Raw genomic sequence first — 17,733 nt, 5'->3', positions numbered from 1 at the left:
AAGTCAGAGTTCCCCTCTTCCACCACCTCAGCACCTTTATCCTAGGGCTGCTGAGCTAGGGTTGTTGGGTGAGTACTTCTGAGCACTCAGTGGGGAGAAAGGTGGCGAGAAAAAATATATATGTATATACCTACGTATATATGTATACGATAAATTACATATAAACGATATTATATTCCATGCGTATCACGCATTGTATCTGCACTGAATGTGCAACTGGCCTAAATCTCTTCTTTATTCGTTCTTCAGAATGCTTCCATAAAGGGGCCAGGAGAAAGTGGACATTCACCTCTCCATCTCAAACAGGTATCCTTGTGCAGGCCTTCAAGAAGAACTGATTTCCTGGCATTGCAACCAGAGAAGAATTGGCTTGTCAAACAGGAATTCCAGAATCTCAAATCCAGGTAAGTTCTCAGTGAGTGGAACATGATTTGTCCCGTGTGGAAGGGTCGTTAACCCCTGAGAGGGTGCTGGATACATGTAGGCTCTAGGGGTGGTTATCCCGCTGATTGAGGGCAAAGCTGTGGGTGGGAAAGGCCTGGCATTGCAAGTGAGAGTCCTTCCAAGGTAAGAGTTTCAAAATCAAATTGGCAGCAGTGCATATACACGTAGAAAGAGTGGCAGGACAAAAGCGGGAGAAGTGAGCATTGCTCTCTCTTTGTAGGAAATAGCATCACTGCTGTTCAGGCTTAGCAGTGCTGTTATATTGCCTGAGAGATGTCTTGGTTATAAAAGTGGAGGCGCTGAACTGTGTGTGGCAGCACGTTTGTCCGTATGGCATCTCGGGCCTCAAGGCCCTTGGACCTGTGCAGAGCCTGCCCTCAACCCACCCAGCCTCCCTTCCCTCTTGGAAGGATGCCTTAATGATGTAGGGTCTTTGACATTATCCTCAAGTGGGGGGAGGGACTGTTGCCCGGGTGCGAATTGTTGGTCTCCATACGTTATTGACACGGTGTTTTTGAATATAGGAGTCAGGAAGCAGATCCATAGGTATATGGAGACAGAGTCTCTGAAAGACTCACATTTGAATCAAGAACCTATGGCTGTGCTTCAAGTGGCTTGCATCTGTTCACCATGGATTGGGAGGAACCTCAACCTGATCAGGAGAGCCCCTTTCTTGATCCAGCCCAGAAAGTTGGGCGTTGAATCTACACCCAGGTGATTTTCATCTGGACTCGGTACCTACCTGGCCCTGGATCCCTGTCCATAAGAGATGGGCTAGTGGACATAGGGACTGGAGCCATGTATGTCAACTCACGCCTGATCCAGGAAAAGCATGCCATCCAGGAAAGGTGACTTTTCATTTGGATCCCAGGCACTGACAGATATGGGAAAGATTTGGAGCAATGCCTGTATAGCTGAGGACTTAGAGCCTAGTGTATAAGGAAGTGCACGCAAATCTCTAACTACTCCCCACTGGACTCCTAGGGGCCTGATCTGAAGGTGTCCATTTCCAGAAGAGGAGAGGGCAATAGAGGTGCTGGGCCGTGTGTGAAGGGCCTGACATTCTAGCCAATCAATAAGGGATCTGCTGGAAGCCAGGTGTCCAGTGTTGACATGACGTACCCCTCATTTCCAAGGCCCAGGTTGCAGGTCTAGATCAAATTCCCCTGAGATTAGGCCTAACCGAAACTGCCCTCTGCCAGACAGATCGGGGCAAATCGATCTGGAATGTCTTACTTCTGATGTGCCTGCCTTCCTTCTTCCCTAGATGTGGTTTCAGAACTGAAGAGCTCTGCACCCAGAGCAGAGCAGAGGTGGGCCCGTGAAGGTACTGGCAGAAGGCCCCAGTGCCGGACTAGCTCTGACTGTTTCGTAGGACCAGAGCCACCTGTCCACTGCCCACAGTAGCTCTCATCATTTTCCTCCCTCCAGTCTGCTTGAGAGCATCCAGTCCTTGGCCACAGCAGCTCCTTTTCTCTCCCCCATGTTCTTTGTTCCTCGTGTTCCCTCTAGGGGCAGGGGGGCTCGTCATTGAGGTCCGTGGTGGTGCAGCCCACTCTGCTGTGCAGGGAAGAGAGAAGCTGAACCTCTGGGAGCAGTTGCAAGTCACTCCTAAGCAGGACCAAATCCGGGACTGGGTCTCCACCTGTTCACACAGCTCTCTGGCCTCCATCCCAGGGAACATGCCAGGAGAACAACCTGCACACTGGCCTGGCCGCACTCCCCCTCCAAGACTGCCCTCAGCCTGACCTTGGCAATCCTCAGCCGCACCTGCAGGATCTGGCTTGGCTATGCGTATCCCAAACGATGCAGTGGTGGCGCTAGGGGACCCACGTTGTCATCTCCAGATGGGAGCCTCAGGAATGGAGGATTCTGCAGCCTGCACAGGCTGAGACACATGTCTGGCCACAGCAGGCGCTCTGGTGAAGAGACATCTCCTCCGCTGGATCAGCACCCAGCACTTGGAAGCTCATCAAGCCTCTTAGATGGACTCTTGTCAGCCTCAGACATTCAGGACAAGGCGCAGCCTTTCCTGAAGGCAGATGCACGGGGAGAGGAACCACCGGGAATCCCGGAAGCAGCCCTCAGCAAGGAAAGAATTTCAGGCTCTTCTTGACACGCTCCCAAGCTCACCAGGGCCTCAGACTTAGGAGGAGGAAGGAAACCTTCTCCCGAGCCCCTTCCAGGCCTTCTTTCCTGGGAGGCAGGGCCATAATGATAAAAAGAAGGAACAAGCAGCCCTTAGTGTTCGGGAGCAGCACGTAGGCAAGAAGACCCATCCTTCACTTGAAAACCCTCTGTCCTATTGGTGGCACTTTGTTGCCTCAGTGAGTGTTGCCCAGCTCCACACAAACTCTTAGGAAGCATGGACACCAGGAGGGGCACCCTTCCTGAAGCCTTAAGGAAATCTAGCATTTTAATGACAAATGTGACCCAACTCTTCTGTCTGCACCATCCCTGAACTGGAGTCGAAACAAGTCAAGGAGATTAGGTAGAAGAAGGACTCATTCACACATGTTACCTTCCTGGCAAGATGGGAAGGTATATCTGAAGTGTGCTTGGTGTATAGAAGAGGAGGGGATGTGATGTGGCTCAAACGTGGGTCCAGGAACGTGAGCTCTTATCATGGCTGTGAATGTCGGCTCTGGCAACTGGAAGCAACTTAGGCCTCTTAACTAGCGATGATTGCTTCAAAGCTTCAGTCCTTCATAGAGTGGAGACTTTGCATATTATTTGCCCCGGGAACATTTGCAATATAAAAAATGGCGGGGAAAGGTACAATAGCATCTCTAACCCGTGACTCAGGAAAGGATAGGAACTTTGCTCTTTCCATCATTTTAGCATGTTTGTATGTATGGGCCTGTATACGTACCTGTACTTTTTCCATGTGGATTTTGAAAAAAGTCTATGTTCTGAGGCTCTTGGTGGTCTTCCATCAACAGGACCTGCTGCATTCCTTTGAAAAGTGTGCCTTGGATTTTCAGGTTGTGTGTGACATTCCACTGATTCAACAGATATGTCTTTGAACTCAGTGTGACTTCTTGGTTGTGGTTTGGTCCATTCTTACTTGTCCCATCTTTCCGGTTTCCCTTATCTATATGTACAGATCTACCTCTATTTTCATTTGACAGGAAGAATCTGTTACAATGGCCACACACAGTGGGATAGCGCTTCTGGAAAAAGAGCCTGAACACAGTAGCCTCAGGACAAATGGGGCTTGAGATTTGGAAAGGGACTCCTTGTGGAAAGGATTGTGTCTTTCAATACAGTGAGAGGAAGACTGCATCAGGGTGGCTGGAAACATTCAGATCCTTTGTTGGCAGGACTTCTACAGACTGTAGACAGAGCTAAGGGCTGTGGCTTAGCCCCTTGTGTGTCCAGTGCTGCCCGCTGTAGAGGAGCCCAGGCATGGGCATTGGAGCCCACACCATCATCTCGTGGCCTGTGTGGAAGTACATCTGCGTTCTCTCGGGATACCCTGGATGCTGTGCATATCAAAGCCTCTGCTCTGGGACTTCCCTGGTGGTCCAGTGGTTGGGACTGCATGCTGCCACTGCAGGGAGCCTGGGTGGGTTTGATCTTTGGTCGGGGAACTAAGATCCCGCAAGCCACGTGGCACTGCCAGAAAAAAGGCCTCTGCTCTCACAAGCAGCCTACCACCTGAGTTGTCCAGTTGGGAGCTGGTAGAGGTCTGGCGGCCAGTGCTTTGGCGAGAGCAGCTATCTAATCAGAAGCTTCAGGGAATTTTACCCGCAAAAACTTCCACCTTCTCGAGAAAGACTGTCCTGATCCATCAAGATGGTCCCATCACCCTCCGATCTCTGGCACCTGAGAACAAGGGACCAGAATCTGGGTGTCTTCAAGACATTCTCCTGAGACTTGAAGACAGCTCTGGTCCCAGTGGCAGCCATCCATGGTACCACCTGATGACCATCTTTAGAGTGGACAGAGAAACAAACAAAAACATGTAGTAGCCAGAATGGAGGAGCCCTAACCTAAGACACAGATCCTGGACCAGGTTGAGGGTTTTATGCTTTCACAGATGCTACAGTTGAGGGCCTCCTTCTGAAAGTTGTTGGGCCCACGCTGGAGGCCTCCTCAGGCAACCGCTTGTGCTGTAAGGCAGTTCTCAACAAGCCCTAGCTGCATCTGAGGGTGGAGAGCAAACTCCTATTTGGGAGGAATCCCGTGCTTCCACCAAACAGTATGTGGAGTTAAAATATGATGTTTTGGTTATGTAGAGCCAGTGGCCATTCTCCCAAACGTACATAAACACAAACACACATGTAAACACACTCACATCAGCATTATTTTAACCTAATTGATTTTAATGAATTGCTGGTATAGTTATTCTCATTCCCAATTCTAAATAGGCTTAATTGTCTTCATCTAGTCCACATTTCTGAGTTTCATAAACCTGGGTGGGAAAAGAATACAGTAAAGTTGGTAATTTGTGTATTTTTTTTTAATTTTTGAATTGTCACGAGACCAGACTAAACTGAAATGTTGGCATGGTAGTATTTTTCATCCAAATCATTCCTTTCAAACACAGCTGTGTCATCCATCATCTAAGTTGCTGCCGCCTTTTTTCTTATTTTTTAAACACACCATTTTTTAAATGTAAATCGGTACTTCGGCTTTGTGTTTTGTTTTCATATTATGTATAACGATGTCTATCTTGAATGCTGTGGGGCTATCATTGTACTTCCCACTTTATTTGAATTGTCTTTGTCTTCTCCAACTTGTGTCATGCCCTTCCTTTTCTGCACTTCTATATTTTCTGATATTCCCAGATCAGAGAAGGAGTAACCAGCTAAAGATGGTTAGTTTCCCTTCCCTTAAACCATTAAAGTTATGTCTCATTTCCCTTTTGGGGATTTTGTCAGGGAACATTGCTTTAGAATACATTGTATTTGTATGAGACTGGCTACCCTCAGCCAAGCATTCAGTGATATTGGGCATGTGTTGTTAGAATTCATGGAGAGAACATGACCTGGATTGACCTGGGAGATGGACCCAGGTAATGGAACCACCTCAAACCACCCACCGAGCCTTGTCCTTGGAATGTGCATTCTGCTTGGCTTCCCCAAGAAGTAAGCTTAACAAGGACACAACTTTGAGATAGCAAGATGTTGTTGACACTTTTGGACAGTATAGCTGACTGAACCCTTAATGCCTCTATGTAACCTTTTTTAAGGTTCTGGCATACAGGTGGGAAACCTAATCGTTTTGTGGCTGCCCAAGACAAGCTTCAGAAGTAAGTTCCCTTGCTTGTTAAACATGCTACCTACCCTAGTGTGGTCTACCCCTTTCTTCAGACTGTTGTTGCATGTGAGTAATGGGGTGGGTTTCAGATTACACCCAGGAAGCTGTCAAGAAGTTGGGACTCAAGACCGTGACGTGTGGGTAGACCCTGGACTTATCCATTCACCCTTAGTATTTGAAGTATCATGATCTCACCCTCAAATGAAGGAAATGACTTAGGCATGGAATGAAGTGGATTTCTGGAGATGCTGAGGGATATGTGCAGTATACACAAGGAAGCTAACCTCTTCATTTTGGAAAGAACACACCCAAACCGAATCCTGAGGAACCCAGAGTGATGGACTGCAACCGAAAGCAAACTGTTTGAGTATGTGAAAGCTAGAGAGCCCTGAAATAAAATTGTACTGGCGAAAGGATGATGGCAGCTTCAGAAGTACCTGGTAGCCTCTGAACTTGCCTTTCATTTAATTTCCACTTGCTTCGTGGGATTCCTTCAAGGTCATAAATTTTGAATGAGGGTTTACCGTAGGAAGCTGTTGAAATGGGGTGAGACATCCTTGTACTTTTATAAGTCCTGTGCTTCCACGAACTGAGCAATTGGCCAGCAGTTTCTGTGCAGTCCAGGTGGCTCTCCCAACATGGATTCTTCAGCACATCAAGCGGTAAGTATACATCAGCATCTGGACTTCGTTGTTGGATCATCCAGATGCTTTGATGCCCTTCCAGGGTTAACGAAGGTATAAGTGACCATTAAGATTGCAGTGACAGATTTTATTGGGCTGTGTTTCAGGAATAAATTGGGGAAAAAGATTGAGAGTGGCTTGGGCATTTTCTTGAAATGGAAAAGGAAGTTGGTAGCCCTGTTGCCCATCAATGGCTTCTCTACCAAAAGTCTTAAAGTTGGTACTGTAATTGGATGGAATGCTACATAAATTTTCAAATGTTTTCAATTCAGTTGATAAAAATATGTTTATTTTCCAGTAGACCAAGTTTGGGATTGTGAGTCGGTTTGGTTCTTTTTTGTTGTTTGTTTTATTGTGTTTTGTTTTCAGTTTTAAGTGGTTAATTTCTATTGTGTCGATGGAAATAATCAACCAACTGCAGTAAGAATAGAAGAGAGTTTATTTTTGCCAAACTGAAAACTAGACCCCGGAAGACACAGATTCCAGAAGCACTTGAATTGTCTTCTCCTGGAGTACAAAATGGAGGCGGCTTATAAAGGCAAAATCTGCAATGTTGCACTTAGTTCCATGAGTTATTTCTAAAGAATTATAATTGGAGCTGGCAAGAAGTAAGGGTGTCGTTAAGTAAGTATTGGTTGGGGTCTGAAACCCTTGCCTACTCACAGGGGAAGACCTTGAGGCCATAAGTTTGCAGCTGGCGGCTTTTAGCAGGTTTTGTTTTTTTCTTTCTTTCTTTTAGAAGGGCTGGTGGTGTCCTGGAGTTTGATAGAGTTTAGGAAATCCAAGATCTCTGTGGTGCAGGAACGTGTCTGAAACCACATCCACCATGGCCATCTGGCTCCAGTTGGAATGCCTGAAACACAGTTTTATATCTTTTCATAACAAGGAACAAACGTCAGATATGGAGTATGTCACTTCAAGGTTTCAAAAGAGAAAGTTTAGCACGTACACAGCTAGGCAGCATGACCCCACTGTCTGGAAAGAGAAACTCATCCTCCAAGGAGAACCAGCCTGGGCATCATCAGAAGGGGGACATTTGCCCTTATCTTGAAAGTAGGTGTTGAAAACAATCTGATAAAGGCATTCTGTGTTTTTCTAATAGTTCAAGCAGATGTGCAATGTATGTACGACAGGCCATAAGACAGGTTTTTCTAGTTAGCATAAGCCATAATGCCCCTCCCACGAATCAATATGTGAAAAATTCTTCCATCAATTGAATGAAATCCTGTTTTTCTATGGCTTGGCGTTTCATTTGCATGTAATTCTATGGATTATTTGTTAGTGGTTGGTAGATCCCAATAACATTGACTATCATCTTTTCTGATAGGCGTATGTTGAACTCCCAGTGTCCCATTCAGTTAAAAATGGAGTATAGGGGCTTCCCTGGTGGCGCAGTGGTTGAGAGTCTGCCTGCCGATGCAGGGGACGCGGGTTCATGTCCCGGTCCGGGAAGATCCCACATGCCGCGGAGCGGCTGGGCCCGCGAGCCATGGCCGCTGAGCCTGCACGTCCGGAGCCTGTGCTCCGCAATGGGAGAGGCCACAACAGTGAGAGGCCCGCGTATCGCAAAAAAAAAAAAAAAAAATGGAGTATAATCTCTGGACTCAGAAGTTTTACATGTGGCATAAGGACAACAGCTGGTCTGGCACCATCATTTTGCATTTATATGGAATTCCCCCCCTAAGACTTTTCCCCTTTGCTCTTCAACAGGCGACTCCCAAGAGGACTGAAGAAGGAGACTTGTTTTGAAGCCGTGTCAAAAGGATGCTGTGCAACCACTGCTTCAAAAGAACCCTTACCCTGGTATAACTACCAGAGAACAACTGGCCTGAGACCTCGGCATTCTAGAAAGCAGAATTCAGGTCAACTTGAATGTCTTTATTCATCCTCTCAGGGTCCACGACCAGAAGCAGTCAGGGCTAAGCAATCTGGAGTCAGTCTTTAAGGTCTGGAAATTTGCTTAAAAGCATTAGCCAGATGGTGTCATGCAATGTGAAGAACGAAATGAAAAAACCCAACAAGTGAAAGTGACGTACTAGAGGAAGGGTACGAGACGAGGGTTTTCTCATGGCTTGTACGCCCAGTATGCCGTCTGCTACAGGGACTTCAGTTTTGAGGGCACGCTGGGGAGGGGACATATTTCTTTCTCTCGGTGCTTCTCTTCTGGGTGCTTGAGACAACAGTGACTCAAATCCTGGCAGTGATTGTGCATCCCTTGGGAACATGTGGCCAGAGTGAGACGAGTGGCTATAGGCCCATTTCAATGGATGGTGAGAAAGAAAAGTCCATGAAACAATGAAGCATGAGGCCGGTTGTGCCATGGAGTTTGTTCCTTTATTGCTTGCCTCCAAAGAACTACCTGTGAAGCCTTCCTCTCTGGGCAGGTTTGAGATGAGTAATTAAAGGAAGAGAGTTACTAGCATTTGAGCGCAAGGCCTGGGACATCACAACACGTCAACAAAGATTGGCTGTCTTTCCCTATTGAAATGTTTTCTTGGTTTATCTAATTATCCACACACAACATTCAGAAATGACTGAAAAATGAACACACGTTGCTCTTTGGTCTTCAGTAATGAGGAAGTAAGCGCGTCATTTCACTGTTGAAGTCAATGGCGCACATTTCAAAGATGGGGATCGGGTACATCAGTGTGTCCTGACCTAGAAATGACTGTGGCATGTATCCACTAAGAGGTAAATAACTGTAAATGAATACTTCCCAGGCAGCATGGGATTTTAATTATTGTCATCTGGGTTTAGTGAGTTTTTGACAGGGGCACTTGCCAATGTACTGTATGTTACGAAACAGTACTGCCTAAGGTGACTTAAGAGAGACAGAGAAACATTACTCAGGTATCCATGAGGCAAAAAAGCAAAAGAGAGCAAGTGAGAGTAAGAGGAGAGAGACAGAAATAGAGAGGGAGGAAAACAGACAGACAAAGACAGGTAGAAGGAGGGAATCAGAGATAGAGACAGAGAAAGACTGACATAGAAACTGGCTGGTTTGGTGGTAAGAGTAATCGAGAGAGAGGGTGTGCTAGCGAACGCTTTCTGACTGTGGGAAAGCAAACATTGTCTCCCCTATCACGGGTCTTGACCTTGGATACCAGGAAGGTGACTAAAGGAGGAATGATTATTTTCTTTGATGCACATTGCGTATTTTCTGAAATTCTGTGCTCTTATTCAGAGATAAAAGTATTACTCTTTGGATAGTTATAATATATGTAACTATATATTATAATATCTGTAGATATAATACAGAGCTTATGGCTTTGAATCATTAACATTTCTGTGGGGGGCAGATGGGCCATACTGGGTTTTCATTAGTTTGCTTGGTTGTTTGTTCTGTTGTAAATCACTGCAGTAGATCTTGGAAATAAGTTGATAACCTGTGGCTTAAATGAGAGCTAGGGCATGACCATTCTCTAGTTCTGGCTGAGGAGCTGGCAGTAATGCATATTCTGGCTCTTGAGCTTGAACAATAGCTGTGGCTTGAGCTTGCTCTGGCTCTGGAGCTGTAGTGGGCAGTAGAGGTGTAGCTGGCTCTAGATCTTGATATGTTTCCAAAGCTTGTTCTGGAGCTGGTGCTGTAGCTCCAAGAATAGAAAATATCATCAGTAGGACTGCTTTTCCAGTGCCTCCAAAGACAGGAAACTTCTCACTGCCTATCAGTGAAGTCTCAATCCAAGATGCCACCCCCAGGAAGTCTTCCCAGGCTGCAGTCTGGGGAAACAGTGATCTGAGTCTCCTCAGAGGCCCAGTTCCAGCCTCGGGAAGCTCTGTTCTGTGTGGCTCCGCCCCTTCCCCTCCCCACTCGCCCCCTATCACCCACTCTGAGTCCCCCTCATCATCACCCTCTGCCTCAGGGGGCTCCAGGTGCTCCAGCTGTGCCAGGAGAAGGTGGGCTTGGTGCTCCAGGTCTGAGCCAGGCATGCTGAGCTCTGTGTAAGCCAGAAGCATCTTCCAGCGGGGAAATTCTGGGGGCTGGTGGAAATGCTCAGGGTAATGGTGCAGCCAGGTGCCCAGCATGGAGGACACGGCCCTGGGGGGAGTCAGGTGGGCAGCTGAGTCAGAGACCGGGCATTTCCTTCCACACTGTGCTCCCAGGGTAGCCCTGGTTGTGAGGTCTAGTGTGACTGTCTGACTCCAAACTAGAATGGAAGCCCTGGAGGGCAGGACTGTTGTGTGCTTGGTGCATTAAATGATGGGTGTTCCTAGAAAAATGCCTGCACCTAGTGGCCTTCCTCTATATGTGAAGAATGAATGAGCCCCACCAGCCCCATTGCACACATCTGAGTGGCCTGGGGCCCCACTGCTCGGCCCCAAGGATCCCTGCTCTCACTCACCCAGGACAGGGCACCCCTAATAGAATCACTCATCACCTTGCACGTGGGAAATACGTTCATCCCAAGGTGAGAGGCACAGTGACAACTGAGGCGGAGGCTTCCTCATGGGGAGGAGGGACATGATGAATTAGCACAACCACGGCCCCTCCAGCAGACCTTTCCACAGGCCAGGCCCCCAGAAAGCACTTTCCGTGAAGGACCGCTGGTCTCTACAGTCACCGTAGGGGGCTGGTCCTCTCTTTACCCTAGTGTGCAGAGGGGCCAGCTGAGGCTCAGAGAGGTGGAGTGACATTCCAAAACCTCACGGCTAGAAGGTGGCCGAGTCACCAGTGTCCCATCGGGAAAAAGTGCTCACCTTGTGAAGAGAAGCTCCAGCATCTGCTGGGTGGTAGGGAAAGCCCTGTAGGAGCCCAGGAATGTGGGGTGGTCGGAGGGGTCCCCGCCCAGGAAGGCAGGCACCAGGTTTCCAACCAGCTTCTCCAGCCTGCCTGCCTGGACGCTCCACACCATGCGGGTGTCATTCCTGCCCCCTGTGGACACATTTTTCCCTTGGGGTGGAACAGAGGAGACATCTGGAATGGCCTACCATACAGTAGTTCAAAGAGGCTTAATTTAGGCCTGCTTCTGGGAGCTACTCTGATCCATAGCATGGCAACTGGCAAAACCTTATCCCAAGTTAAATTAGTCTCGGCATATCTTAGCAATGCTCCTTTTTAATGTATAATTCATTTTCTTGGTTTTTCCTGTTGATTGTGGCCTCCAGGATGAATGTAGCTTCCAATTTGCAGTGCTTTAGACACTTGTTGGGTTATGCTAGAGACAAAAGCAGGCCCATTATCACTGTGAAGGGTATTAGGCAGTCCAGATCAGGGGATACTTTCCTTAAGGAGGGCTTTAACTAATCTGAGCCTCCTGGTATTTTGACAAGTCGATCTGCAGGAGAAGTGACCCTGTTACTGCTTGATAATTGCCTTCCTTTGCTGCCTTCTTTGCAGCTTGGTCAGCTAACCAGTTGCCTTTTATTATATGAGCTTCACCCTTTCGGTGGCCTGGGCAGTGCATTATGGCCAATTGTGAGGGCTTGTGGGCTGCTTCTAATGGTGACAGGATTTAAGAGGCATGCTTTATGTCTTTACTGTTTGAAGTGAGGAGCCCCCTTTCTTTCCAGATTGCCCCGTGAGCACGCACCGTGGAGAATGTGTAGTGAGAGTCTGTGTATATATGTACTCACTCTCCTTCAGTGAGTAGTAGGGCTCTTGTCAGAGCAATGATTTCTGCGTTCTGGGCTGAGCTACCTGGGGACAGGGCTCTTTCTAAGGGTTACCACCGCATACCCAGCATGTCACCTACCTTGGTCCATGAAGCTGCTTCCATCGGTAAACCGTTCCATATCTGGCCCAGCCGAGGGTTAATCGCTTAAGTCCGGTCTGCTAGAGTATACTAGCTCGATGACAGGTAGGCATTTGTGCTCTGGGGGCTGTGCAGCATTAATTGGGAGCATTGTGGCTCGATTTGGGGCTGAAGTGACCTGATGTCTTACATTGCAATTGTCGAAGAGAATGGCTTGGTACTTTCCCGTTCTCCCAGAAGTCAACCAATAGCCCCCTTTTTGTTCCAGTAAAGAAAGAACATGGTGAGGGACATACAGAATGGTGGGTTGCCTCCGGGTAAACTTCTGAGTTTCCTGAAGTATGTCACAAGTAGCTGCTACAACTTGAAGGCAGAGAGGCCATCCCTTAAGTCTGTTCTGGTTGTTTTGAGAAGTAGGAAACAGGTAGAGGGATATTCCCCAGAGTTTGAGTTAACACCCTGAGACTTATGCCTTGTCTCTCATGTACATACAATTTGAAAGGTTTCTTTAAATCTGGTAGTCCCAAAGCCAGGGCTGAGACTGACTTTGTTTTTATTGTTTCAAAGGCTGTTTGAAACTTACTTTAGTCCAAGTAAGGGACTCAAGATCATGTCCCTTTAAAGTCTCATAGAGGGGCTTTCTATGGGCCCACAGTTCGGGATCCAAATCCAACAGAACCCTGTCATTCCCAGAAACCCCTTCAGCTGTCTGCGAGTCTTGGGTGTTCCCAAGCCTGCAGTTACCTGTTTTCTATCAGGCAAAAGATCCTGCTGTCCTTGGGGAAGGACAAAGTCCAGATACATGACTTGTTGCTTACATATTTGGGCCTTTTTCTGGGAAACCATATATCCATTGTTGGCCAGATAGTTCAGGGTTCTGATGGTATTTTGTAGACACTTACACATGTAGGGCTCGCTATGAGCAAATTGTCCACATTTTGGAGTAAGAGTCTTTCATCCAATATTAAGTTTCCAAGGTCCCTAGCCAACATTTCCCCAAACAAGGTAGGGGAATTCTTAAATCCTTGAGGCAGGATACTGTTGGACTACCTGTGTTTCTGGGTCCTGCCATTCAAAAGCAAATAGCTGCTGTGATTCTTCTGCAATAGGAATGCAGGAAAGAAGTACCTTTCAAGTCCAAAACTGAGCACCACCTGTGTTCCCCCAGAATCGTTGTGAACGGAGTGTATGGCTCAGGTACCACAGGGAGCAAATCTTGGACTCTTTCATTAATAGCCCTCAAGTCTTAGACAAAGGGATACTCTGCTGAGTTTGGCTTTTTGACTGGGAGAAGAGGGGTCTCATACGGGGACCTGCAAGGTTTAATGAATCCTTTTCCCGAAAACTTTTTTAGAATTGTCTTAATTCCCTTTTGGGCCTCTTGCCTCAGAGGATATTTTTTAGATTAGGTGTCCCAGGGGTCCTTTGTAACGGGATTTGTATTGGACATGCATTTTTGGCCTTCCCTGGGGCCTTATCTTTTCATAGACTTCGGGGGAAAAGAGCTCTGTCTCCTTTTCTGGGGTGTCCATGAGTGCCCTCTGTAGGCTTAAAATGTGCTTCAGTGGGACCCTGATGTCAGGCTGTTCTGGTGAAAAAGTTACTTGAACATTTAATTTACAAAGGAGATCTCGGCCCAAAAGAGGGATCGACACGCTGGCATATATAAGAAACTGTGTTTCAGGGTGAGGTCCCCTAATTGGCATTCTAGAGACTGTAAGAGAGAACGATTTTGTACTTGCCCAGAAACTCCCATGACCAGGATGGACTGAGATGTTTTCTGTGCCACCTTGGTGTTTACCACAGCATATGTTGCACCCGCATCTATCAGAAAGTCAATCAACTTGTCTCCCACAGTCAAAGTTACTTGGGGCTCCTGTGGGGAAACTGGAATTGGACACCTCAAGTCCAAGGGAGCCCTTGGTTCTCTTCATTCATCATCAGAGTGTTCCTCTCTTTCTACCGTGTAAAAGCTGCCCGTCTTTCTTTTATTGTTGCCCGTCTTATTTTTTAGCCTAGGGCAATCTTTTTTCCAATGCCCTTCCTCCTTATAGTAAGCACACTGTTCCCTCCCCAGCGGTGGCTTACCTCTGTTTGGGTCACTCACCTTCCGGGAGTCTAATGCTGCTGCCAGAAAAGTGGAATTCCATTTTGCATCATCTTCCTTCTGTCATTGTTCCCTGTTGTTGAACACTTTAAAAGCAACATCTACCAAGTGAGAAGGGTTCATTCCAAATGCACCATCGAATTTTTGTAATTTTCTTCTTACATCTGGGGCACTTTGCCCAATGAAGGTCATATTTCCCATTCTCATATTTTCGGGGCCTCAGGGTCTGCATCAGTGTAGCATCTATAAGCTTGATAAATTCTTTGTAGAAAGTCTCATGGATCCTCATTGGATTTTTGGTGTATCTCCTGAATTTTGCTTAAGCTCTTTTGCCTAGGTACCCCTTTTGGAGACCCACTAAGACGCACTTCCTATAATGCTCTAGATGCGGTATATCTCCATTATTAGGATCCCAGTCAGGCTCAGCAGTAGGAACCGCCAGAATTGCTTCTGGAGTTCCATTTGGATCTGCTGGATGAAGCTGGTGTGCTTCCTTGCTAGCCAGTGACCATCCTCCTTTCATCCCCGGTAAGAATCATATTCATAACCGTGTGAATGTCCACCCCGGGGGGATGGTGGGGGGATGGTGAGTGGCAAAGATAGAAGTGAAAAGTTCAGTCATGTGGAGGGGGTCCTCTCAGTAAGCAGGATTATGGTCTTTCCAATTAAACAAATCTGAAGTTGAGAATGGATTGTGCATCCATAGAAACCCAGCTGGCTGGCCGTTTGCATTAAGGCCTCCTGTGGGGTATTGGTGCAAGGGAAATTGCCCCAATCCAGAAGTGGCTCCCGGTCCAAATTGGGTGCCCTGTCGGGTCTTCGATGGTGACACCAAAGCAGGCCCCTGTGCCCCAGGGGTTAACGTAGAAGCTTCTAACTGATCCCCGTAAGTAGGGGAAACAGGAATTGGTAAAATGAGTGCATATACTGGTGGCATGGGGTGGTCAGAACAACCGCTGGTGCAGCTGGCTGGGCCAGTGGGGGAGCCGGCTTGGTCAGAGAGGGTTTACGTTTTGAAATAACATGTCCTCAGTCTCATTTTCTCCCTCTCCCTCTTGTAGAACAGATTTTCCCTTGGTTTTCCTTTTAGACTGCTGCACCATAAGGTGGCAGCCATCTGACTTTTTTCCTCCTGATGAATAGCATAAATGCTTCTACCTACGGAATCTCATCATTTTTACCTGCTCTTTCACAAGACAGTTCTAAATGCAAGATCGTATAATAATTGAGCCATTCAAGGGCCATTGCTCTCCTGATCCTAACATATATTGGGGCCACACACTATTACAATAGAATATTATCTCTTTCTTAGTCATAGGCCCACGGCTGTATTTTGCCCATTTATTTGAGATACGCCCCAAAGAGCTTTCCTTAGGGACAGATGGAGCGTTTCCTATATTTACAAGTTCAAGAGCAACAAAACACAGAAGGCATAAATTCCAATACCACAACCACAAACAAATTCCATCCTGAATGAACACGAAACAAAAGCAAACGAACAGGTTCCCACAATAATTCTCCTCTCCAACAGGGTACCCCAATCAAATGCAAAACAAGTTGGCCTTTACCTTACAGAAAAAGCCCTAATTGAGCGGGGGAGAATGTTCTCGGCTGGACACACTGGAGTGACTTACCCTACTCTACGGAGCCCATCGGCTCCCAAATTCAATCACTTGCTCCAGCTGCCAAGCACCAGGGCAGCCAGTGCCACTGCAGGGAATTTTGAAGGGAAGATCCTCAGTATAAGTGGTCCTGGCAGCCGCTAGCTAGGGCCTTACCTCCAAATTTCCCAACCCGGGCTGTCTGGCCACAAGCAGCAAGGCTGCTGGCTGGCTCACCAGAATTGATAGCAAGTCCGAGCTTGTCCTGCTCGCTGCATGACAGGCCAATAAATCGGGAGACAAAGTGTTAGGGCAAGGAATAATGGCTTTATTCAGAAAGCCAGCAGACCGAGAAGATGGCAGACTAGTGTCTCAAAGAACCATATTTCCCCAGTCAGAATTCAGACTTCTTTTATACCAGAAAGGCGACCAGTGTTTGGTTGTGGAGAACTTGGTGCAGAAATCTTTTTCTTTTAGCTGTCTACGTAGGTCAAGTCACGGTCAGGTCACGATGTTCCTGCAAACCTCCAACAAAACAGGTACTGTTCTCTGTTCTGCAACTTTTTAATCTGAAAGTGTAATACTCTTAAAGGTAACAGCCAGAGAAGGGGCTCAAGGAGCATCCCACGATGTCAGACCAGGCTCATGTGGCGCCTGCCGGGCAGCTGGTGTGAGCCTGGGCCAGAGGTTGCCTCTGCCATCGTCACTCCTCAAGGTAGCAGGTGGGCCGTCGCTGCCGGCCAACGGTGCAGCTGTCCGGGAGCTTTCATGAGCCATGGTGGCTACCTCATCGGTGGCTGCCCCGCATGGCTGGAACAGAGGTGGTCACGGCCCCGGTGCGGGCTTGTCCGCTCGGACGTGTGGAGGCCCAGTGTGGCTGCGGTGGGGTCGCCACTGGGAGCAAGGGGAGGCCCTGAAGCGCGGGCGTTCGCCCTCCTGAGGTTGGGGAGGGGACTAAACGGCCCCACAGGCGATGTTGCAGCTGCCTGCATGTCCGGCCTGCTGGCTCCTACCAAGCCCTCTCCAAGGCACGGCCGCACATGTCTGGACAGGTGGGCTGGCCGGGGCTGCCCCGCTAGGACCCAGGATTTGACCCCCCAAGATGGCCCTCCACCCCAGTACAGGGGCCGTTCGGTGCACGGGCCTGGGGCCTGAGGTGCTGGCTTGTGCCCACCCACACGCCCAGCATCTGCTGTTGGACAGTGTGAACCCTTCAGCTCGGCTGCTGTCCAGGCCCCTGCCGTGCCCTCTCAGGATGTAACAGGGACGGAGCGGGCGTGCAGCTGTTAGCGCAAGACCGTTAGCTTGGTGGTTAGAGGTCCTGCTCTACCCACAGTCAGCCTCGCAGTGGTCCTCGCAGCTGGGCGCCGTGAGAGACAGATCCCAGCCTTCTCCCTGAGGCCCTCTGGGGCCTCCGGCCTCGGGCTAGTGGGCAAGCTGGGGACCTGGGGACAGGCTGAGGGCTGTGTCCTGCAGAGCTCCAGAGCCCTCGCCACAGCTGCCCACTGGCCAGGCCCAGGCCTTGAAGCAGCAGTGCACCTCTCCACCATTCCCATTTCTACGACCTAATGGCGGTGGTAGTCTCCAGGGGTCACAGTCCATGAGTACATGGACACTGCCTTAAGGTAACAGCTTCAGCCAGCTTTAGTCTCTCCAAGTTTCAAAAATTGGTACAGCTTAGATCAGTTGTCTACGGCTAGGAGGTAGCCAGAGGTCAGGGTTAAGTTGCAAGGACATGGCCCATCATTACTTAAGGTCCACCTCTGTGGTTCGGGTTATTCTCAAAAAGGACAATTGCTGTGAGCTGGGAAGGACAATTGTTAATAACCTGATTGGTATTTACTATTGATCCTATACAGATGATTCTCTCCAGTTTAAATGAAAAGCCAAAGGGCAGGCTGATTGCTGGGTGCCTGGCTCCCTCAGTGATGACGACTGGG

General features: G+C 48.2%; 1 long non-coding RNA gene across 1 annotated transcript in view; it reads left to right on the top strand.

Moving 5' to 3' along the window:
* The first annotated feature begins 1,821 nt into the window (after positions 1-1,821).
* LOC116741524 overlaps positions 1,822-17,733 on the top strand; it is a 70,537-nt gene continuing 54,625 nt past the window's right edge. The window contains exons 1-4 of the long non-coding RNA XR_004346186.1: positions 1,822-6,371; positions 6,762-7,016; positions 7,132-7,445; positions 8,103-8,254. This is a non-coding gene — a long non-coding RNA (uncharacterized LOC116741524). The remainder of the gene's footprint in view (positions 6,372-6,761; positions 7,017-7,131; positions 7,446-8,102; positions 8,255-17,733) is intronic.

Source organism: Phocoena sinus, chromosome 16, assembly GCF_008692025.1.
Source record: "Phocoena sinus isolate mPhoSin1 chromosome 16, mPhoSin1.pri, whole genome shotgun sequence".
Classification (NCBI taxonomy): Eukaryota; Metazoa; Chordata; class Mammalia; order Artiodactyla; family Phocoenidae; genus Phocoena; species Phocoena sinus.
Note: the sequence above shows the minus strand (reverse complement) of the source record. Positions and strands in the feature narration are given on the sequence as shown.